Raw genomic sequence first — 25,016 nt, forward strand, 5'->3', positions numbered from 1 at the left:
ACATAAACTCCGTTCAATGCGACGGCCTTGCGCCACCTTACTGGGAGGACCTGTATGACCGCATGGTACTATTCTTCTGGTGTACGTAGGAGCCAACGTCTTCCTACATCATTAGCATCCCGCAGAGTGCGAGATCCGGGCTGTAGGATGGATGAGGAAGATTTGCTCGATCTTGATGCGATGACGACAAACACCTCGCCCAGCGATTCACTGTGCTTTTGTTCACTGTCGGGTCTCTGTAGACATTCTGCAAGCGCCTACGAATATCTGTGATGCTCTGGTTTTCCGCCAAAAGAAACTCAATTAACTCTCTGCTTGGAACACACCTCCGTTACAGAAGCCATTTTGAAGGCTATGTGTAGTGCCGCAACCAATCGGAACTTTATGAAACTATAGGGGCTGAAGCGAGAATTTTCCATGTCCCACACCAAATTCCAAATGTTTTCAATCTAAATTCGCCGAGAAAACAACTGTGTTGCATTATTTATTGAACGCCCCTCGTATTTTCATATACAATGTGGATATTCTATGTGTGGTCGTGTGTGTGTGTGTTTTTGTGTGTGTGTGTGTGTGTGTGTGTGTGTGTGTGTGTGTGTGTGAAAGAGAGAGAGAGAGAAAGAGAGGGAGACTGGATATGTCAATTAATTTGTAACGTATCATGAATCAAAGGCTGGCTGAATGGAACATGTCGAAAGGCCACAAATGAAGTATATAAAAAGCTCTTTGTTTTTAATACCGATATGAAGACGTAATTATTTTGTATGGACTTGCTTGGTTGAATTTTTCAATGGACAACTGATACAAGTTAAGACAGCATTCACTTCTCTAACTTTGCGCTTCATCTTGTCAAATTCAAAAATTTGATAAACCACTACGATTTTTAAAATAACAAGTATCTTATGAATGTTACAGTTCTTCTTATTTTCGCGGTTGCTAAGAAAAATTGGAGACGAATTCTGCCTCATGCAAGAAACCGTTTTGTGGTTATGTTTTCACCCAGACGTGTTTCTTAGATGTCACCATACACAAGCGTAACAACAAACATGAGTTCATAATTTATAGAAAAGCTAAAATCACCAGCACCTTCATTAATAACTAGTCCAATCAGCCCCATAACTCATAAAGAGGCTAGTTTCATACACACACTGAACAAAACACCTATGAATAAACATGACTACACAAAAGAACTGAACACAACGAAACAAACTGCATGGCAGAATGGATATGATTCAAAACAGCAGATAAAGTAAACACTAAAGTACAAAAACCGGCAATACAGAATTAGAAAACATTCACACACACACACACACACACACACACACACACACTTACATACACATAGATTAACCACAGCTCACGGCAGATCACCAGACAGTAAGCAACAAATGGCACATAATATCTTAACAACAAAAATGTCACAGACAGGAAGGGCAATATACTAAAGTGACAAGGATTTAACGAAGAATACAGAACCAACAACACAATACAGAACAGACTTGGGAGAAACACTAACAACACTGACAAATACAGCCAGTCAGATACTTATCGACTAACTTGCAACTGCTGTCAATCTGCATATGTGGATCAAACATGCAGGAATTTTAGAACTAGGTGTACAGAACGCCTTAGAGCACTGAAAAGTAATAGCTCATACTCAACATTTGCAGAGCACCTAACGGCACAGAATAACCATCCAACGAATATAGAAACTGATTTAAAAATTCTTAAAACTACTAAAAGCCTATGCCAAAATTAACAATGGAAGAAAACTACCACGTCCAAAAATCAATAGCCCAAGAAAAAAAGGATTAAATGAATAGACATAACTGTGCAGTAAAATCATCTTTGCTACAATAGAAGAACTATATAAATAACCCCCATCCAAAAACTGCATATGATCACCCTCTAAATTTAAATTCCTCTCTCCCAATACTCCACACCATTCACTCTAGCTGCCTATTCATAACTCTCTCTCTCTCTCTCTCTCTCTCTCTCTCTCTCTCTTCGTCTCTGTCTTACACATGAGCTAAGCATCGCAAACGTCATCACCATTTCAAAGCCGCGTGCCACATCCCAAACACACTACGAAACAAATGAACACCACACAGCCGTAACATCGCCTAATTGCGGCTGAAACTGTCCTTGGCAAACAAATATTAGAAAATGCATGTACAATGACAACAGCGAAAGAAATAAGCGTGCTCCCTCGATCCGAACAAGGGGAAAAACACCAAAACATCAAAAACTGTAAGTAACATGCTAAATAAACCGATATATAGCGATTCTCAGTAGGAAATGCATAATAAACGAAAAAGAGAAACGTTTTACTGTTTGCAGATGACAAGCTGTAAAGTATGTAGTAGGTGTAAAACTACCACCATAAACAACCAAAAGCTTCATGTGACATTTGTAAACAAATGTATGAATCCACTTTATTTCAAACTTTATTACGAAACTAAAACCTTTAGACATATCGTAAATTAACAACATAGAATGCCTGAACTTACTGATATGGTCTCAACTCTGTACTATATGCAAAATAATGTAAAATATTTTGACAACAGTTGCTTAATTTTCAAATGTAAATATTTTGTACCAAAAGTTGCTTTAGAGGTTAACATGTAACAACAATTAAAGTTGATCAAAAGTAGGCTTCGAAACTCCATGTTAGATGTCAGGCTCGACATTTAATACTACTGAGCTTGATTATCATACAATATTACTTTCAGAACTGGGTGAAGACTCAGTACTGAAAGTAATGTTGTAGGATAATCAAGCCTCAGTAGTATGAAATGTAGGCTGTGATGTAATGAAGATTTTGAACACACCAATATCGATGGGTATCGACAATTTCATTTAAGAGTAGAAAAGTTCATATCAAACAATGCTTACTCTTCATGTATAACTATTTGTATTGTATGTGGTAATCAGTAAATTTATTTTTAATAAGTTTTTCTAAATATAACTGATTTAATTGAAACAATGTGTTCGCTGTCAATCATTTAAACTTTCTTGTCTCAATTGTTATCTTTGCCTTGCTTCTTGTTGGCACTTGGCAGAAGTGTGTGATGTGATGGACTCATGTCATCTTGGATATGTGGCGAAAGGCACATATGTTTATTTGGAACTGTAGCTCAAAGAAGAAAATGGATATTAAATTTCGTAAACCTTATATTTGAAGAGCTCAAAATACAAAGAGTTCAAAATGTAGACATTTTACATTATTTCACATTTAGTGATTCATCAAACATTCATAATCCCGGAATCAATATATTTTCTTCATACAAGCAAGACCTGCGGACATTACCATACCCTGAACGGAAGGCAATGGACTTAGAGGCAATCAGCTAAGTAAGAAGCCGTATTTTTTAGTAAAGTGAACATGCACTTCAGTGACACTACCTTTAATGCAATGACGAAAGTCCTTCAGTGGACATGCCATTGTGTAGACGTTATTGAAGTGATGTGTTATGAGGAGCAACTCATTTAGCAATTAACATAGTTTAAAACTTTCAATTGAAAGCTGATAATGTGGGAGGTATTGTATCTAAATGAAATATAGGCAAAAATTTCATTAGTGTTATATTCTTTTTGTTATCTTGCATTTGGGTAACAACATGTTTGCTTATAGTTACAATATGTTATTTTTAAAATTCAAATACTGTGTTTTGCGGGGCGAAGAACATCAAATTTTTATTCTCCTTTTTAAAAATAAAGTTGTCAGTACGGCAGCCGTGGCAGCCCCCAGCGTTCCTCATGTTTCGTGTATCGAACTGACCCCTTCGTAACATTTTCTCACGACATTACACTTTACTTTTTCATTATGTGCGGTTAATATATCTGCAAATTCAAACTTTCTCTCCTTACGGGTTTAGCATCCCGCCCTAGAGATCCTGTCTACTGTTTACTTCCATCTTATGGAGCGCCTAAAGTAAGTCTACTTGTAATTGTGCACTCAAGAATTCTAGAATCCCGCTGATGGAGTCTTCGAAACAAATAAAGGGTTTTCCAGGAGAAACAGCAAATATTTTACTACAGAGTATTATAGAGTAATTAGGATAAAACACTCCTCATAACGTCCAATTTTTATGGATTACAGAGACACAACTGCTCACAGAGGTAAGTCTTCGTTCCACATGTTGGTACACTGGTGACTATGACTTTATTTATCGATGGTCATGTTTGCTTTGAATTTAAAATTTTGAAGCTGTGCTTGAGTTAACATAATTGAATTTTTCGTTGGCTAACTGCAAATTGCGAGCAATCCCTTAATACTGTTTACTGGTGCAGTCACATTCACTCTTTATGGTATTATTAACATTTGTTACTCACAACGGTAGCCTGAAGAGAACCCTCATGGCTTTGGGGAAATTCATTTTCAAGTACACTTCTCTGTAAATGTGTGATGTAATATGGTAGATAATCAGCTGATAGGGTTTGTTGTGTTACCGCACCGTCTTACAGCGCCCCGTTATGTAGAATTTATTGAAAACGAACTTCCAGCATTATTGGAAAAGCTTCCTTTGGCTACAAGGATGGATAACCTTTGTCGGAAGGTGGATCAGTAGAAACACTCATCCTTCTTGGCCAAAAAGGTAATCGGACCTTACCCCTTTAGATTTTTGACTGTCGGGTGGTTGAAAGGCGAAATCTAAAAAAAAAATAAAAAAAATAAAAAAAAAAAAGTAAACGTATGAGACGAACTGATCGTTCACGTAATGAATAGTGCTGTCCACACAGAAGAACGCCGTAACGAGCTCAGCAGTGCTACGCCTAGTGTTGGCAAGAGAATTCGAAAGAGCATAGAGGTCAGAGTCAGAATTTTCTTTTGTGATTATATGTTTGCTTTACATTCCATTAGTTTTATCTCCGTAATCAATATGGAATAGAACGAATTGTCCAGGAGAAATGATTTTAGGTGAGATTTAAAACTTGCTTCGGTACCAGTCAGACATTTTAAGTTATTGCACAAATGATCATAAAAATTTTTCTTACGCATATTGATCTCCTTTCCGAGCCATGTACAGTTAAAATGCATAACTCCTCGAAGAGACACCTACATGACGACCGCGAGTAAACGCCATATGTTTTCGTTACTGCACGCTTTTGTGGACTCTGCATGCATCATTTTCTAAATCGTGAGCTACCCCATAAGTTGGAAATGGAAATGTCGTGTGGCTAGGGCCTCCCGTCGGGTAGACCGTTCGCCTGGTGCAGGTCTTTCGATTTGACGCCACTTCGGCGACCTGCGCGTCGATGGGGATGAAATGATGATGATTAGGACAACACAACACCCAGTCCGACCCAGCCGGGAATCGAACCCGGGCCCTTAGGATTGACAGTCTGTCACGCTGACCACTCAGCTACCGGGGCGGACCCCCCATAAGTTTATTCAACACTATTCATTAGAAATACGCAAATTATATCAGGAGGTTGATTCGTTTATTTCCAAGACTAGCAATTATATTAAGAGGAAAAGTAACTGAACTTAACTGTTTGAGAAGCTCTGTAATATGCTTTTTCCAGTTCAAGTTTTCATCAATACGTACACCCAAACATTTGGAGCAATCTGCCCTATTTACTGACTCCTGTTCATGTGCTACTTCAGTTTTTGGTATGACTCTGTTTGTTGGTCAGATCTGAATGTAGTGTGTTTCCTCAAAATTTAGGGAGAGCCCATTTTCAGAGAAGTCCTTACTAATCCTTCGAAAAACATCATTAACAATCTCTTCTGTGGTTTCCTTTCTAATGTGATTTATTGTAACACTAGTATCGTCTGGAAAAAGCACCAATTCTGACTTTTGAACGTTAAGTGCAAGGTCATCCACATACTGTGTATAAGGAATAGGAGATAACCCAAACCTGAACCCTGTGAAACTCCCTTTGTGATTTCTGCCTCTGTCACTAATATTTTCTGTCTTTTCAACATTGTTTGAATTATTCAGTACAATTGTCTGCATTCTGTTTGTTAAGTAAGATTCAAAACAGTTTTGTGTAAACTGATCAGTTCCACAAAAAATTATTTCTAAGAGTGTAATATGATCTACACAAACGCCTTGGAAATATCACAAAAAATACCAACTGACGATATGTTTTTATTTAAGGCTTGTAACATCTGCTCAATGAACGTAAAAGTAGAATTCTCAGTCGAGCAACTTCTCTGGAAGTGTGATTGTGATACCCTAAGTAAATTGTTTCAACTTAAATGTGAGATTACTCTTGAGCATATTACTTTTTCGAATACTTTGGGAAAAGATGTCAGTAAGGAAAGTCAACAATAATTATTTAAGTTTTTCTAGTCACTTTTCTCATAAAGATGCTTAACAAATAAATACTGTAACCTGCATGGAAAAATTCCCTGTGCAAGGATGAATTACATGTGTTACTAAAGGCATTAATTATTAAGTTAGAACACTTTTTCAGAATTCTGTTTGATATTTCAACAACACCATATGTGTCTTTGTGTTTTACAGTTGTTATGATTCTATTAATTTCAATGAAGGATTTGGTGTTACTTCTAGTTGCTTAAAATTGTGTGGAACTCAATTTTTATTATATTCGCTTGCTCCTTCAGCTGAACCGTTTAATCCTATTTTTATTGCTACATTTAAAAATCTAGTAATCCTTTCCACACTACGTAAAAGTGTCCGGATACTTTTGATCAGATAGTGTAGTTCTCGGGGGAAGGGAGGGGAGTGGATATGAGAGACGAGATGTGGGCCTGAGATGGGCAAGGGGGAAAGGACAGACTTGGAGGAGATTTGAAAATGTGATTAGAGTTGCGTTTTATATTGGAGTGCTCGAACGCAGAAGTGATGTTGAATGTGAAAAGTGGCTTTAGTCAGACGTACAAACTATTGTGTTACACTCGGCTTTGACCATTTTAATGAAATCTCACACCTGCACTTTGAAGACTGAATAGCTGTGTCACACTATCATATCAGTAGAAAAAGTTTGTTGTTCAGCTAAAGTAATTATTTTAAACAGAGGGAAATACAGCAAAAAATCACGACATTGAAATATGCGTGTTTTTGTTCCTATTATATTGACATTTCTTTTCTTGGCGTTATGAAAGTTCGTCCCTTAGATCTTGAATAAGTGATCATTCAAATGCCTCTCTCAACCTGTCAGTTATCAGTCAAAACACTGACATTTAGTTTAACTGTTATGGTATCTCGTACACTGACAGCCTGTCCTGTCTCCCGTTTGACAATATCCCATGCAGTTTTACTCTTATTATATACATCGTTAATTTCTGTCATTTCAATGACTTTCTTTAAAATATTATAGCAGTTTTTGTAGTAAGTGCGTATTAAAAATTGGACATATGTTATATAGAATGTTTTATTCGAATTCTTCGATACTACACGACCTAAAACATTTACTAATCCTCCTGGAAAAACCTGTATAGCTCCTCATGAAGCTAACAGAAACACTGCAGTCTTTCGCTGACCCACTGGATGAGAGCATGGAGCGTTAAATCATTCGGAGAGATTCCAGTTGTGGTCTCCCACTGCAGCTTTGTATACTACCTGGTCCCGCAAACGAAACTCAGCTACCAAGTGGCAAGCTGTTCGTTTGAAACGAGCGCGTGTTTACTGGCTGCTCCACTAATCGCGAGCGATTTCACTGTGCCCCAGGACACGTTGTTCGGAGAGGACTGGGCCCACTTGACTGGTTTTCTAACGGGCCTGCTTTGCTATTAAGCTTAACGGCGCTCGCCGGCGCCTGCGCTGCTACTGGCCAATGCGCTAGCAGTCTGGTGTGGAAGTAGTTATTACTGACATCGAATTGCAGCTGATCATCGCCGCCTAGAAACAAAATACGTGGATGCGGAATATCATAACAGACGTGGCACCGAATTGAAGACTTCCTCGTGCAAAGTGTTCGGAATATAGTTGTTAAAAGAGACGTACGTCGAAACAACCTGACGTACTTAAAGATGGTGTGCGAGACAGTGGCTTAACTAGCAATGGTAGTCGGGGCAATGCTCGGGGCCCCGAAAACAAGAGAACTTCAGACGCCCAGCAGAAGGATGGAAAGGAAAAATAAGAAAAACTAAAAGAAAGAAATTAGAAAATATGACATGCATCTTTGTACATTCACAGATGTCCATAGTATGTTGATAAACAGGTGTTTTCTGGAAGTAGTCCTTTGAATGTGACCTACATGGGTTTCAGTCCTTTCAGAGCGTGCCAGCAGCTCACATACAGCTGACTGGTGTATGACGGTCGATTAACTTCCGCCACTTTATAAGCAATCTCTTTTGAAGATTGTTTGCTCTTTCCCAGTATCCTATGAATGAACCGAAATCTGCCATCTACTTCATTATAAATAACTGCATCATCCCCAAAAAGTTTAAAACACTCCGTCTTCAGGCCGCAAGTGGCCCATCGAGACCATCCGACAGCCGTGTCATCCTCACTGAGGATGCGGATAGGAGGGGCGTGTGGTCAGCACACCGCTCTCCCGGTCGTTGGGATAGTTTTCTGTGACCGAAGGCGCTACGATTCAGTCGAGTAGCTCCTCAATTGGCATCATGAGGCTGAGTGCACCCTGAAAAACGGCAACAGCCCTTGGCGGCCCAGATGGTCACCCATCCAAGTACCAGCCACACCCGACAGCGCTTAACTTCGGTGATCTGACGATAACCAGTGCTTCCACTGCGGCAAGGCAGTTGCCCGCAAAAAGTCTAAGCCGCCTTTTAAATACTGTCTGGTAAGTCATTAACATATACCATCAAGGGTCGTATCACACTTCCCTAGGACAGTCTGGCAGTTTCTCGTACACCTGTTGATGACTTTTCATCTAGCATAACAAACTGCGTCCTGCGTACCAATGAATTCTGAATCTAGTTACGAATTTCGTTTGATACATCATATTATCATAGTTCCGTTAATGAGATTCAAGGGGCGTAGACTGCAGTAATTATGCAGAAATAAAAGAGACCGATATAGAATGCACAAGCATAGAGTGCTGCAGCACACTAGTCTTTGACCAGAAACCACAATGACTGAGTGCAGTATTTCATATGTGGAACTATGTATGGACGAATAGCTGTTTCAAGGATTGAGATACTGGGGAAAGTATTGTTAAGATTATATTTTGTTTTACTAAAATATTAAAAATAAACTAGCCTGTTTTTCTAAAAAGTTCTTTGTTAAAGGACGCAGAGACATAAATATAAGGTGTGATAACTCTTTACCTTGATGTCTGCTGAGGACACTGTCAGTGAAGTGTCTAAATACCTGTGGAGGACTGGCGCCCTATTCTTCCTCAAGAGCCGAAATTGCAGACAGTGGTGATATTGGATGCAGGGGTCTGGAGAGAAGTCAACGTTCTAACACATCCAAAGGTGTTCCATTGGTTTGAGGTCGGGACTCTGGAATGGCTAGTCCAATTCAGGAACGTTATCATCCATAATCTATTATCTCACAGTGCTGCTTTATGACAGGATGCATTGCACGCTGATGCAAGCAGTAATACTCTCAGAACAGTTTCTCTATCATACACAGTACATGATGCTGTAAAACATGTTCATATCCGCCCCCTTTAGTGTTTTCTTGAGTGCTATAAGGGCAACATCTCCTCTGTACTTGACTGATGGCACTACACATGGCGGCAGGTAACGTTCTCTAGGACTTCTCGAAACACAAACCCTTCCATCGGATTGCCACAGTGTATAGCGTGATTCATTACTCCAAACCACTCGTTTCGTCATCCGCTGTCCAGTAGCGTCGCCCTTTACAATCTATCAAAAGTTGCTGAGCATTGACAAAATTATGCGGCTTACATGGGGCTACAACACCACTGAAACCCATTCTTTTTAACTTCCTACGCGCAGTCTTTGTGTTTGCTGGACTACTGGTAGCACAATGGGACTCACAAGTGTTTCCCACTGTTCATTTGATGCGATTTTTTTAACCACCCCCCACAATGCTCGATGCTGCCTGTCCGTCAGTACTTGAAGTCTGCCTGTTGTTGATTTAGCTGTTGTTATTCCCTCGCGTTTCCACTCCACAATCCAGTCATCTGCAGCCGATGTGGGTAGCTTTAAAAACGTTGAAAAGTCCTGGATGAATTTGTCACTCAGGTGACATCCAATGATTTCGTCACATTCGAAGCCACTGAATCCCCCTGACTGACCCATTCTGCTGTTACTGCTTTTCTACTGGCAACAAAGGGGCGTTTGAAAAGTCCATGCAAAAATAAAAACTACTTACGTGTTTGGGGTAAACCTTTATTATTTTTCGACATAGTTTCCTTTTAGACATGTACACTTCGTCCAACACTGTTCTAATTTGTTGATCACTTCCGAATAATAGGAATTGCCCAAGTCTGCAAAATAGCTATTAGTTGCTGCAGTCACCTCCTCGTTTGAACAAAGTCTTTGTCCTGCCAGCCATTTCTTCAAATTTGGGGAACCAATAGTAATCCGAGGAAGCCAAGTCTGGAGAATAGGGGGGATGTGAAACGAGTTGGAATCCTATTTCCAATAATTTTGCGACCACAACTGCTGAGGTGTGTGCTGGTGCATTGTCGTGATGGAAAAGGACTTTTTTCCTGTCCAATCGCCGGCGTTTTTCTTGCAGCTCGGTTTTCAAACGGTTGAATAACGATGAATAATGTGCACCTGTAACAGTTGTGCCCTTTTCCAGATAGCCGATGAGGATTATCCCTTGCGAATCCCAAAAGACAGTTGCCATAACCTTTCCGGCCGAAGGAATGGTCTTCACCTTTTTTGTGCAGATTCCCCTTGGTAACCCATTGTTTAGATTGTTGTTTGGTCTCAGGAGTATAGTCATGTATCCATGTTTCATCCACAGTGATGAAACGATGCTTAAAATCCTGCGGATTCTTCCTGAACAGCCGCAAACGATCCTTGCAACGCTTCACACGATTCTGTTTTTGGTCAAGTGTGAGCAATCGCGAAACCCATCTTGCGGATAGCTTTCCCATGTCCAAATGTTTATGCAAAATATTATGTACCCGTTCATTCGAGATGCCCACAGCACTAGCAATCTCATGCACCTTAACTCCTCTTTCATCCATCACCATATCATGGATTTTATCAATGATTTCTGGAGCCGTAACCTCTACAGGGCGTCCAGAACGTTCAGCATCACTTGTGCCCATATGGCCACTCCGAAAATTTGAAATCACTTATAAACTGTCCTACTCGAAGGTGCAGAGTCACCGTAATGTTCATCAAGCTTCTCTTTAGTCACCAGAGGCCTTTTGACTTTCATAAAGTAATGTTTAATCACCACACGAAATTTTTTTCGTCCATTTTTTGACAATCACTCGACTTTCTTGATTCACACGAATTCCAAACACAAAGAAATAGACTAATATTGCTGAAAATTGGTGTGCGTTCTTTCCAAAGGTGGTACTAACTAAACATGACCTCGATACGCGCCGGTGGTGCCATCTCTCGGACTTTGCACGGACTTTTCAAACGTCCCTCGTATAACGGTGGATCCGCCTCTTATGACAACTAATGGTCCTTTCCGCATTACGTAGAGGTCTTGGCCAAAATGTTGCAACTTAACTTGTACACAGCGTCGTAAGCAGGCCTTCTCATGCGCAAAGTGCAGAGCAAAGTCGACAATCCAGTAGATGCACTGTGGTCTTTGGTTCTCCGCGGTCACAGTTGGTGGCCTCCACAAGAAGGTGCCATTTCAGGAGGCTACTCCTGGATCTTCCAACTACAGAACCAAGGCAGTTGAGTGACGTTCGCACAATCCAGTTCTCTTCATGTCCAGGTGGGAGGATTGCCTAAGGAAGAGGCCTGGTAAAGTTATTCTCAAATCGAGAGATCCACAGTTGCTTTCTTGCTGTAGCTGCTGTTGTTTGCAAGACTGAAGTGGTCTTGAGGAAATTTATTCTGGCTCTCAATCTTGGAGCTGCGGGAACGTGTCCATGGTCCTCGTTGGCAGCTACTTCACGATGAATCAGCGCTCACAACGCAATTCAATGATCAACATGCCCTTTTACGTCTCAAAACTGACCATCATCTCAATTAATATTGAAGGTGTTACCTAAGAAGGAATAATTACGTAAGAGTTTCCGTACTTTTGATCAGATAGCATACTTCTCAGAGGAGGGGAGAGGAATGGCTGCTGGTTGTGAGAAACGAGTTGTGCGCGATGTTTTTAGTGAGGTGGGCGAAGGGTAGAGGGCAAGCATGCACGAGGTTTGCATATGTAATTAGTGTGGCGTTTGATACTGAACTGCTAGAACGCAGAAGTGATGTTGAATATGAAAAAGTAGTTTTAGTCAGATGTGCATACCGTTCTGTTCCACTCTGCATTAACCACAACTCTGAAATCCCACACCTGCAGTATGAAGACTGAATAGCAGTGTAACACTATGAAATCAGTAGGAAAAGTTCAGTTAGCGTAATTATTTTAAACAGAGGGAAGCACAGCAATACAAATCACGATATTCAAATATATATGTTTTTGGTCATACTATATTGATTTTTTGGTTCTTCGAGTTACCAATATTCCTCTCTTAGACCTCGAATAAATGATAATTTAAATGTCATTCGTTTTTTTCATGCGAAAGTCTCATACCGCTGTTTTTGGGGTGAGTGATTTATATTCTAGCACATTTTCGTGCGGTTCTGAGCGTTCGATGTGAAGTTTTTCATTGTGATGACCTTATACATTTTACCTACACTTTAGAAATTTCTTTCAAATTTTTTTAACCAAACGTCTGCAACTCTTTTTTCTAAATTTATTTCGAGTTTGACGCCCGGCGAGCTAAATATTCATTAACTTCAGATATGAAGCTTTTGAGCTCACTAGCCAAATTATTTACGCTACCAGACTGTTGATCTGTATTTTGTTTTACATCAGTAAAAGTTTTATTCATTGTAAACATTAATGCTGTAAACATTTCTTACATGTGTTCCAGGTTATACTCCTCTTATAGCACTTCCAGTCTAACTGGCTCTACACGAAACTACGCAAATTGAACATCAGATTCCATTGTCTTGTGCTGATTTGTTTCACCGTGGTTATTACAAATCAAATCAGAGTAACCAAAGTCATTCATTCGATTATTGCCAAAATTAAAACCGTCACTCACAGTTGCATTCATCGATGAATTCTGTTACAATGTTATCCCCACAATCTAAGATAACTGCAGGTAATTTTCAATCGAAATATCAATAGTTTCTATTTCCCCTCCCAGTATTTGTTTTGGAGCTCTAGCTTGACTTAAGCACTCCGTCTTCAGGCCACAAGTGGCCCATCGGGACCATTCGACCGCCGTGTCATCCTCAGTTGAGGATGTGGATAGGAGGGGCGTGTGGTCAGCACAATGCTCTCCCGGTCGCTGTGACGGTTTTCTTTGACCGGAGCCGCTACTGTTCGGTCGAGTAGCTCCTCAAGTGGCATCAAGAGGCTGAGTGCACCGCGAAAAATGGCAACAGCGCATGGTGGCCCGGATGGTCACCCATCCAAGTGCCGGCCACGCCCGACAGCGCTTAACTTCGGTGATCCGACAGGAACCGGTGTATCCACTGCGGCAAGGCCGTTGCTGCAGCTTGACTTACGTCCACATTAAAGGTGACAACAACGCTTTCCTTCACTGTCACAGGTTTATCACTCCCTTCCATCCTGCTAATCTTATTATTGCCATGAAGCACCAAACGGAATAATTTACACTTAACCTTTCTTTGTCTGTGGTAGACGCGACACGTAATCACTACCGGCTACGGAAGCAGTAAACCCTCCCTCCAGTTGGCCAGCCACTTCGCTGTCTAATCTGCCCCTCCGGTCATGTCTTGCTACTCCTGCCAGAAGTATTAGGATGTAGCGAAATTATTTCGGAACAATATTCCTCTATTTTCTTACTTGCTCACTATGCTTGACTGGTCTCATCACAGTCACTTTCTCCCTATTTTCCTGAATTATAACAGCTTTTCTCAGTTCCACATAAGGAATAATTTCACTTACTAGCGCAAGATGCACCACGTGCGATTGCGTCTGTTTCGTCTGAAAATTGAAATTTAATTATTTACAAACAACTTTCTGGGGAAGGCAGCTACAGCTCATAAAAATTATAACAATTACAAAGTCAAGAATGAAGAGGTGTTTTCAAAAGCTGCATAGCCATATGAAGGTGCTTTATTTGCAACTAACGGTTTCACGTTAATATGGACGCATCTTCAAGTTTGTAATGGTTGTGTTGTTGTTGTGGTATTCACTCCAAAGACTGGTTTGATGCAGCTGTCCACGCTACTCCATCCTGTGCAAGCCTCTTCATCTCCGAGTAACTACTGCAACCTACATCCTCCAGAATCTGTTTACTGTATTCATCTCTTGGTCTCCCTCTTCACTTTTTACCCCCCATGATCCCTTCATCCCTCAAGAAGTGTCCTACCAACCGATCCCTTCTAGTCAGGGTGTGCACAAATTTCTCTTCAGCATTCTTCTGCAGCACCACATTTTAAAGGCGTCTGTTCTTGTCTAAACTGTTTATTGTCCATGTTTCACTTCCATACATGGCTACACTCTATACTTTCGGAAAAGACTTCCTAACACTCACATCTATGATATATTCGATGCCAACAAATTTCTTTTATCCAGAAACGCTTTTCTTACCATTGCCAATCTACATTTTGTATCCGCTCTACTTCGTCCATCATTAGTTACTTTTTTGCCCAAGTAGCAAAACTCATCTACTTCTTTAAGTGCCTCGTTTCCTAATTTAATTTCCTCAGCATTACCTGGCTTTATTCGACTATATTCCTTTATCCTTGTTTTACTTTTGTTGATCTTCATCTTACACCCATCTTTCAAGACACTGTCCATTTCGTTCCACTGCTCTTCCAAGTCCTTTGCTCTCCCTAACAGAACTGGTGCGCCATCGGCAAATCTCAGTTTTTATTTCTTCTTCCTGGACTTTAATTCCTTCTCCTAATTTTTCTTTGGTTTCCTTTACTGCTTGCTCAATGTACATACTGAATAACATGGGATACAGGCAACAACCCTGTCTCACTCCCTTCTCAACCACTGCTTGCTTTTCGTGCCTCTCGACTCTTATAACTGCGATCTGGTTACTGTACAAAATTTTAAATACCCTTTTGCTCTCTGTATTTTGCCCCTGCCACCTTTATAACTTGAAAGAAAGCATTCCAATCAACATTGTCAAGAGCTTTATAATGGTTATATTTCCATAGTGTAGATGGGGATTTACAGAGTCCCAGCTTTCGAGAAGTTATCCACATTAAGAGAAAACCACAATGGTGAGTTGACATAATAAAATGTGGTGTAGCCGGCCGTGGTGGCCAAGCGGTTAAAGGCGCTACAGTCTGGAACCGCGCGACCGCTACGGTCGCAGGTTCGAATCCTGCCTCGGGCATAGATGTGTGTGATGTCCTTTGGTTAGTTAGGTTTAATTAGTTCTAAGTTCTAGGCGACTGATGACCTTAGAAGTTAAGTCGCATGGTGCTCAGAGCCATTTGAACCATTTTGAAATGTGGTGTAAGCAGCCCGTGGAGGCTAACAGGGCATTGTTACGTTATGGAAATATAACCATTGCACCGTGGCCTTCCGCCTTCCAGTGTACTGCTACCTTTCACGGGCTGCATACACCACATCGACCTATTAGCAATACGGCGGAATAACCCGTATTATACCGAAATTTAGGTTTTACTTCATTGGTTTTATACAGCTGGTGTCCACTGGATCTTATATTATATCCTACAGGCTGTTGTCGGGCCTTGTCATTCGAAAGTGATGCACCGTACATTTTCACATGCGTCTTTCGGGTGTACTCAATTTTATTTTGACAATCCACCATTGTGATTTGACTCTTAACGTGTATATCGTCCCGAAAGCTGGGACTCCCTAATTTTCCTCTGTTGTTGCTGTAGTGATTTTCAGTCCGAGTCCGCCGCTCGTGGTCTCGCGGTAGCGTTCTCGCTTCCCGAGCACGGGGTCCCGGGTTCGATTCCCGGCGGGGTCAGGGATTTTCACCTGCCTCGAGATGACTGGGTGTTTGTGTTGTCCTCATCATTTCATCATCATCCAGGAAAGTGGCGCAATTGGACTGAGCAAAGATTGGGTAATTGTACGGGCGCTGATAACCACGCTGTTGAGCGCCCCACAAACCAAACATCATCATCATCATCTTCAGTCCGAAGACTGGTTTGATGCAGCTCTTCATGTTACTCTATCCTGTGCAAGCCTCTTCATCTCCGACTAACTACTGCAACCTACATCCCTCTGTATCTGCTTAGTGTATTCATATCTTCGTCTCCCTCCACGATTTTTACCCTACACGCGTCCCTCCAGTACTAAACTGGTGATCCCTTGATGCCTAGAATGTGTCCTACCAACCGATCCCTTCTTCTAGTCGGGGTGTGCACAAATTTCTCTTCTTCTCAATTCTATTCAGTACTTCCTCATTAGTTACGTGACCTACCTATCTAATCTTCAGCATTCTCCTGTAGCACCTCTTTAAAAGGCGTCTGTTCTCTTCTTGTCTAAACTGTCTGTTGTCCATGTTTCACTTCCATACATGGCTACACTCCATTCAAATACTTTCTGAAAAGACTGCCTAACACTTACATCTATATTCGAAATCAACAAATTTCTCATCTTCAAAAACGCTTTTCTTGCCATTGCCAGTCAGCGTTTCATATTCTCCCTACTTGGACCATCGTAAGTTATTTTGCTTCCCAAATAGCATACTCATTTACTATTTTATGTGTCTCATTCCCTAATCTAATTTCCTCAGCATCATCTGATTTAATTCGACTACATCCCATTATCTTCGTTTTGCTTTTGCTGATGTTCATCTTATATCGTCCTTTCAAGATACTGTCCATTCCGCCAAACTGCTCTTAAAAATGTACTTTGCTGTCTCTGCCAAAATTGCAATGTCATCGGCAAACCTCAAATTTTTCTTTATTCTCCCTGGACGTTAATCTCTGCTCCAAATTTTTCTTTAGTTTCCTTTACTGTTTGCTCCATATACAGATTGAATATCATCGGGGATAAGCTACAACCCTGTCGCACTCTTTTCTCAACCACTACTTCCGTTTCGTGCCCCTCGACTCTTATAACTGCCCTCTGGTTTCTGCACAAATTGTAAATAGCCTTTTGCTCCCTGAATTTTATCTCTGGAACTTTTAGAATTTGAAAGAAAGTATTCCATTCAACATTGTCAAAAGCTTTCTCGAAGTCTATAATTGCTATAAACGTACGTTTGCCTTTTCCTACGAGAAGTCGTAGGGTCAGTATTGTCTCGCGTTTTCCTACATTTCTCCGGTATCCAAAGTGATCTTCCTCGAGGTCGGCTTCTACGAGTTTTTCCATTCTTCTGTAAATGATCTACATTATGGAAATTAACCATAATAAACCTGAAGATGCGTCTATACTGACGTGAAACCGGTAGCTGCGAATAAAGCACGATCATACAGCTATGCAGCTTTTGGAAACACCTCATCATTCTTGACTTTTTAATTACTGTAATTTTTATGATAATCTGAATGATTATTGAGTGTCGACTGTTGTTATTGTTATTCATTCATCATTAATAGTTGTGCGTTTCTCTAGAACCACGGCCCAGCTCTGAAGTGATGTATAATATGGTACAACCTGAAAAAGCTGTTTAAAAGACACGCTGCTCTCTAAACGCCAGCAGGATGCATGAAACGTTCTGCTGGAAAGAGAGCTCTTTATCCTAGGTATAACGAAACAAATTCATGACGTCTCCAAAATAAATTTAATATAGCATTTCTGTGAAACTATCAATCTGACAAAGCAAACCCGTGACGAAGCGTTCAGCTTTAGTTGCTCTCTCTTATCACTTCCATTAATGCAGCATGATAACTATTCCATGTCGGCGGAAAGAACTCAAGAATGGGTCGATCAAGGGTCTTGTAAGCGACCTCTTTCGTGCATGAATTACACTTCCATACGATCTCTTGAGTAAATATGAATACCGTATCTGTCTTCAGAACTGATAAATTTTTTGCGGCCATCCGCCATAAAGCGGTATAGACGGAAACTCTTCGCTAGCTGAAGGTTGTAACAAATTACAGAGACTGATCCCTGATCGTGCAGATGAAAAACGTCAAATTATTTCGACTGCTTACGTCCAGTACATTACATTTAATCACTGATTATCTGTAAGTTTCAGCATTGCGTAACCTGTTGCCAACCAAGGTAACTTTCGCGTACGCAACTGCGTTGTTTGCAAACAGCTTCGTATGGCTACTGACTTTAATCTCGAAGTCATTTATTCAAAATGACGCATTTAAAACTGTTTTTGGAAATATATGGAAAACCACAAATCCGGTAAAGAAAGCTTACGTTAAAGTTATTCATCTCGAAGGGAAACTAGTTAAACCTAACTAACCTAAGGACATCACAAACATCCATGCCCGAGGCAGGATTCGAACCTGCGACCGTAGCGGTCTTGCGGTTCCAGACTGCAGCGCCTTTAACCGCACGGCCACTTCGGCCGGCACACCAGGGGTCTGAAGCGGATCAACTTTGAAATCTGAATTAGGACCCACATTGTTTATAGCGTATTCGCATTCTCCAGGAAGAAACACGTAATTGTTATATATAACATTTTTGTATTTGCGTGACAGAGGGCGCTGTAATCGACAAAAATGAAAATGTGTTAAAAAACCGTTGAAAAATGATAATATCGTAAGCAATACTCATCACATTACCATCCTAATAATTATGGTTAGAAAGACATTTATTCTAAAATCAGTGGATTTTGTAGCAAAAAACGCGATTCTCCAGAGCAGAATATATTGCTTTGTCTACGTTATTGGTGTAATCTCTTTCATATATGTCACTGAAATAGAAAGCAGTCGGAAAAATTCATTGGTTTGTTTATCAATGAATTAAAAACTATTTTCTGCGCTACCCAGAAACAACGACGTGGACATAGTAGTATCTTGTTCTCTTCGCGGTGTTTTTCTAGTGTGAGTCCCCTTGCCTCCCACCATTGGGGTGCTTCTTTTAGGTGGGTCCCCTTGCCTCTCGTAAATAAAACAAACATCGTCCAGACTAGGGCTGTTGTCAACCTAACGTTATATCGATAATTTTCCGTTAAAAGTTTCGATACAATGCAACGTCTCTATCACCAATATATCGATATATCGATATCGAAACGGTAATATCGAGCGCCGATATTTTTATTTTGTATTATATTTTTCGCAATTTTCGGTAAATATTTGAAATTGTTCTTTTGAAATTGTAGTAGAACATAATTATACTTTCACTGTGTGGAGGAGTTTTATTACTTTTTGAGCATTCATTATCTCCAGTCTTCCTCTTTGACTGTGTGATGCAAGTATTCTGACATTCTGCGTGGTGTCTGTTGTTCTATGTCGTGTCTCCCTACCACTTTCGCGCAACGACGCTCTGAGCGTGTTTTTTAGGGAATTGACTAGTTTGAACCTGGGACCTGCTGCTGGTAAGGAGACGCCAGACCACACATGACATGTAGAGTTCAGAAGAGTTCAGTGAGTCTAGCGATGATATAACCAAATACTCAGTGATTTGAGCGTCAGCTCCACTGCACTCCCTGTAATAGAATCTTAGTACTAACTAAATTTAGTGGAAGGGGTTCAAGGCTTTCCTATTTTTAGTTAGCTGGTAAAATAACGTCGAAAAAGCAGTTAAGTTTACCATTGGAAATTTTATTCTACTCACAAAACATTGTTTATAAATTGCGGAAGTTCCATGCGGCTTTTCGCGGATGATGCTGTAGTATACAGAGAAGTTGCAGCATTAGAAAATTGTAGCGAAATGCAGGAAGATCTGCAGCGGATAGGCACTTGGTGCAGGGAGTGGCAACTGACCCTTAACATAGACAAATGTAATGTATTGCGAATACATAGAAAGAAGGATCCTTTATTGTATGATTATATGATAGCGGAACAAACACTGGTAGCAGTTACTTCTGTAAAATATCTGGGAGTATGCGTGCGGAACGATTTGAAGTGGAATGATCATATAAAATTAATTGTTGGTAAGGCGGGTACCAGGTTGAGATTCATTGGGAGAGTCCTTAGAAAATGTAGTCCATCAACAAAGGAGGTGGCTTACAAAACACTCGTTCGACCTATACTTGAGTATTGCTCATCAGTGTGGGATCCGTACCAGATCGGGTTGACGGAGGAGATAGAGAAGATCCAAAGAAGAGCGGCGCGTTTCGTCACAGGGTTATTTGGTAACCGTGATAGCGTTACGGAGATGTTTAACAAACTCAAGTGGCAGACCCTGCAAGAGAGGCGCTCTGCATCGCGGTGTAGCTTGCTCGCCAGGTTTCGAGAGGGTGCGTTTCTGGATGAGGTATCGAATATATTGCTTCCCCCTACTTATACCTCCCGAGGAGATCACGAATGTAAAATTAGAGAGATTAGAGCGCGCACAGAGGCTTTCAGACAGTCGTTCTTCCCGCGAACCATACGCGACTGGAACAGGAAAGGGAGATAATGACAGTGGCACGTAAAGTGCCCTCCGCCACACACCGTTGGGTGGCTTGCGGAGTATAAATGTAGATGTAGATGTAGATGCACTATTGATAAAAGGAAATTTTTTAATACAGGATGATAAAAACCAACTGCGTTCAACAAAAATGTGAACGAACATTTCCTGAATGGGTTTCCAAGTTCTACAATGGATCGAAGGATGACCTATGCCATATCACATCTATAATCTAGGTTTAAATTAAGTTTCACAAAAGAGAAAACTATCAAAATGGTCTACAGTGACCCTCAATTATCTATAATTACTTATCTAACTTGTCGTAAATTACAGTGGCTGATGTGGCTTCTCAATAATTCTATAACAGAAAAATCATCGCGTTTCAGATTTTAACTTACGTAGCAAATGTGAATACCATGAGCTTTAATTGACGATCGACACTAGTATTACGCAAAACGGGGGTGTAACAGATGAGACTTCTGCAGTTCTGAGTGAAGCTTTATGCACTGTTATGCGGCATCGCGTGCGTTCATTACCTTGTCGTTGGTTAGGCAGTGTCAGGGGGCGTCGGTCGGCACAGCTCCACGCACCTCGCCGACTCGGAAGCAACTCTCTCCTAACTTCTCCTTACTACAATTTACCGAAGTTGGTTAAAAAAAACTATCTGGCTGCGTTTTCATATGACCAATCAGGGTTTCAATGTTAACCTTAAGCTCTGCCTACAAAAATTCTGTCTATCCAATGAGAAACGTTATACTTTTCGTGGTGGGACAATGTTTTTAAAGTTTGCAACGTAACAGAGACGCGAAAAAGTCTCACGCTCAAACTTGCAGCTGGTGTGGCCCCTTTAGTGTTATCGTAAGATCTATACTGTTCTTCTGGAGGGCTCTATCTTTTAACATGGGCTGGGGGGTGGTCCTGGAGGTTACTTTTCGTGGTGGGGCAATGTTTTTGACGTTTGCAACGTAACGGAGACGCGAAAAAGTCTCACGCTAAAACTTGCGGCTGGTGTGGCCCTTTTAGTGTTGTCGTAAGATCTATACTGTCCTTCTGGAGGGCTCTAGCTTTTAACATGGGCTGGGGGTTGGTCGTGATGGTTAGCTGGCGACGTGAGTGTCCGTCCCTTATCGTAGGGCCTTCTAGCTTAACACGGTTCTGCTCTCGGCTTCTGTTCTCGTTTCTCCCCTCGGAACTGCGTCTGTCTCACGGTGGGAAAGTATGACATGCATTTAGGCATTCTTGTGTTAGTCTGTGGTATTGCATTTGCTCACTCATTACTCATATTACTTTGGTTAATTTAATGTCACGATTTATTCGGAGCTATGTGACATACTACTGGATTTGCTTATCATGTCAGGGTTTTCATGGAAGGTGTTGGGGTTGCTTGACACCTTACATATCACCAACCTTTGAACTTAATTTTTGCACTGAAGTTAGGGAATGATTGAATCGTTGTCTAAGTCAGTCAAAAATTATTCCTTTATCTAAATTTTGTTGCATACTGTTCAGCCACGTTATTCTGGTTCTATGCTAGTTTGTATTACTAATTTATATTTTTATATTCTTCCACATTATTCTCAAAAATATGTTTATATTGACAAGAGAAGAATATTTTTATGCTATAATTATTATTATTAATTTTTAATTATTTTCTTTCTTTATTTAAGTGTGAAGCTTGTTTTTTAAGAAGTTTGTTATCGAAAGTGAGGAGTCTTTCACATCGATTTTCTTAGAAATATTTTTTTTTATAAATGTAGTAATTAAGTAAAATATATTCCTAACACATTTTCTAAATATCATGTACAAGTTAAATGTTTTTGTTTCTAGACACTCATTTCAACATTGTTACACTAACAAATAAGAATTATTTCCAAGAATTGCTTTGACAAAGAAATATACATACACAAGTATTGAGATATTATCCTAACAAATGGTACAAATGTTAAAAAAAAGGGAAAACATCCAACAAGATAATTTTTTATTCGTTGTTTTTATAAGGAGAAAATAAGTAAAATATAGTTATTCTTTTATTTTTATGAGGAGAAAATAAGTGGCATACAGTTTTAGTGTTTATTATGCCTTACTTTTGTTCTTTATATACTGTCCATTTCAGAACTAATGACTTATTTTTATCGATAGTCTATTTTTTACTTAAGTCCATAGTCAATGACTGTTATTTTGTAGTTTATTAGCTGTCTGGTATGCTTAACTTATTTAGTTTTTCACACATTTCTTTTACACAATTCCTACATCACATAATTTGATTTCATACATTCACACAATCCTATGAATGTTTAAGCATGAGGTTGGCGAATGTTTTTGCACGAAGATGATGGACTTGAGCAAGATGGATGTGGGCAAGTATTTCATGTACAGCTTCGTTCATCATTCCTTGTTAGCTTTGCAAGTGTTTGTTGCTGTTGTGGAGGTCCCATAATGGAATGGAGCTTTGAGTGCAGAATCTCGTGGTTTACTGACTTTGTATTCGTGAAAGTCATCGTTATGTGTCGCTGAAAACGGTCGTTTTTCATTGCAATGCTTCGCAGACGACTAGTTTGCAATAGGATACGGATTTGGGAAGGTATGTCATCTATTCTTCACCCATCTTCTTTCTTGGTCTCAATCTTGCGAATCTTCAACTTCTGTTCTTCCTGCTTTTTCTCTGCTTCTTACTTGCTTCTTGGTTCTTCTCTGGGCAGGATGTGGAAATATTTATTGATAACTAGTCGCTTTGAAGTTCTCCTCTTAGTAACAGTTTGATAAATTGTTTGGGCGTGTCATTTTTACTTTGTGGAAGTTTTCTTCAGTTTTGTGCATCAGCGTGCTGTTTAATAGCAGTATTGTGACTTTTACACATATTTTTTTGCCAGTGGTGGCTTGCCCAAGCGGTCTTCTCGTCGGGCCGGTTTTTGCTCGCTCCGCTGAGTCGGGGCGTTCCAAGACCCTCTTGGCCTTCCGTGTTCCGCCACTTTGTGGTTCCGTGTTCTGTCCTAGCAGGGTTCCGCCACTCTGTGGTTCAGCAGATTTACTGCCAACTTCGGCTACAAGGGCCCTCTGTTGGTCTCGCTGTCCTTTCCCTTCTCTTGACGCTTCTGCCTTGTAGGAATTGTGTCTTGCTAATTATGTCATTTTCTTTCTTGATACTTCTCGAGCTGCAACTTGTGGGTCATTGCATCTGCTCTTTGCTGGAGTTTTTACAATGGTTCTTACCAAAAGTTTTACTTATAATCATCTAACATATGTCTAGTACCTACATTGATTTACGCCTTCTTAAAAAGCTTTACAAATTTCTGTGCCCTTTCCATGTTACAATTCTTAGATATTATGAGTCTTAACTTCTACAAGAGTCCTCAAATTCGTTTTTAATTTTTGTGTAGTGTTGTGGTGTATAGCATTTTAGTATTTCATGCTGTTAGACTATCTACACTTTATCCCTTCACCTTAATCTATGGTACTATTGGTGTTATTTTTGTTTTTGTTTTTATTGAAATTACTTTTTTTTCCCCACCTTCCTCTCTCTTCATTCTTCTTTCTCCTGACGATCTTATCTGCAACATAATCTTGAAATATTGTGCTGGTTATTTGCCAGTAATAAAATTAATCTTCAAACTTTTTGATATGGCTCACATGGTGAAGTCCTAAGGTTTTGCCTGTTTTTGGGTTCATCAGTTCCACAGCATTATCATGAGCAATTCGGCTAATTATGATAGGTCCTTTGTATGCAGCGTAAAACTTATGTATTTTGTGTTTCAGTTTGCTGGAGAGATGGTGTGTTTTTACAAATACTTTCTGGCCTTCTGAGAATGTTCTTTTAATTGCTGTTCTATCTCCTCTTTCTCTTCTTTTAATGGCTGCCTTTCTGATGTTGGAGAGTGCTGTTGCTATGACTTGTTTGTGCTGTCTACGTGGTACAATAGGAAATCTAACATTTTCTCTGGTTATGTTTGGGGGTTCAATATTTTTAAGTACAGTAACTGGAGGTAGTAGTGTAGTGCTATGTGGCATTTCATTTATTACTTCTTGAAAATCTTTAAGGTATATATCCAAAGTGTTGTGTCTTTTGCCTGCATATCATCGGCATAAAGTGCCTATGTCCTTCATAGATCGTTCTGCTGGGTTTACGCTAGGTTTGTACTTAGATATGTAGATGGGTTTTATTTTGTGTTGTTTTAACGTGTTCTGCCATTGCACTGATTTGTATTGTGGGCCATTATTCGTTCCACTCGACCTACTTGTCTGAGAAAATCTTGTCTAAATGCTTTACTTATAGTAAGACCTGTTGCCCGTTTTAATGGTGTCAAGGTAACATGTTAAGAAGTAAGTTCCAAAACGACAAATATGAAAATATATCCATTTTTTGTGCGTGGTAGGGGCCCCATCAAATCTGTTGCAGCTATTTGTTTTAATTTTTTATGGATTATTGGAAACATAGGTGGTTTGGTTTGGAAAGTGACGAGTTTAGCTCTCATACATTTTTCGCATTTGACTAATACTGTTCTAATTCGTCTTTCCATATTAGGAAAATAGCTTGTTTGTTTTATT

At 40.1% G+C, this 25,016-nt stretch overlaps 1 pseudogene; it reads right to left on the minus strand.

Annotated features, from left to right (window-relative positions):
• Positions 1-13,432: 13,432 nt before the first annotated feature.
• Positions 13,433-13,550, minus strand: LOC126185727 (5S ribosomal RNA; annotated as a pseudogene).
• Positions 13,551-25,016: the final 11,466 nt, after the last annotated feature.

The sequence above is a fragment of the Schistocerca cancellata genome, chromosome 4, assembly GCF_023864275.1.
Source record: "Schistocerca cancellata isolate TAMUIC-IGC-003103 chromosome 4, iqSchCanc2.1, whole genome shotgun sequence".
NCBI classification, from domain to species: domain Eukaryota; kingdom Metazoa; phylum Arthropoda; class Insecta; order Orthoptera; family Acrididae; genus Schistocerca; species Schistocerca cancellata.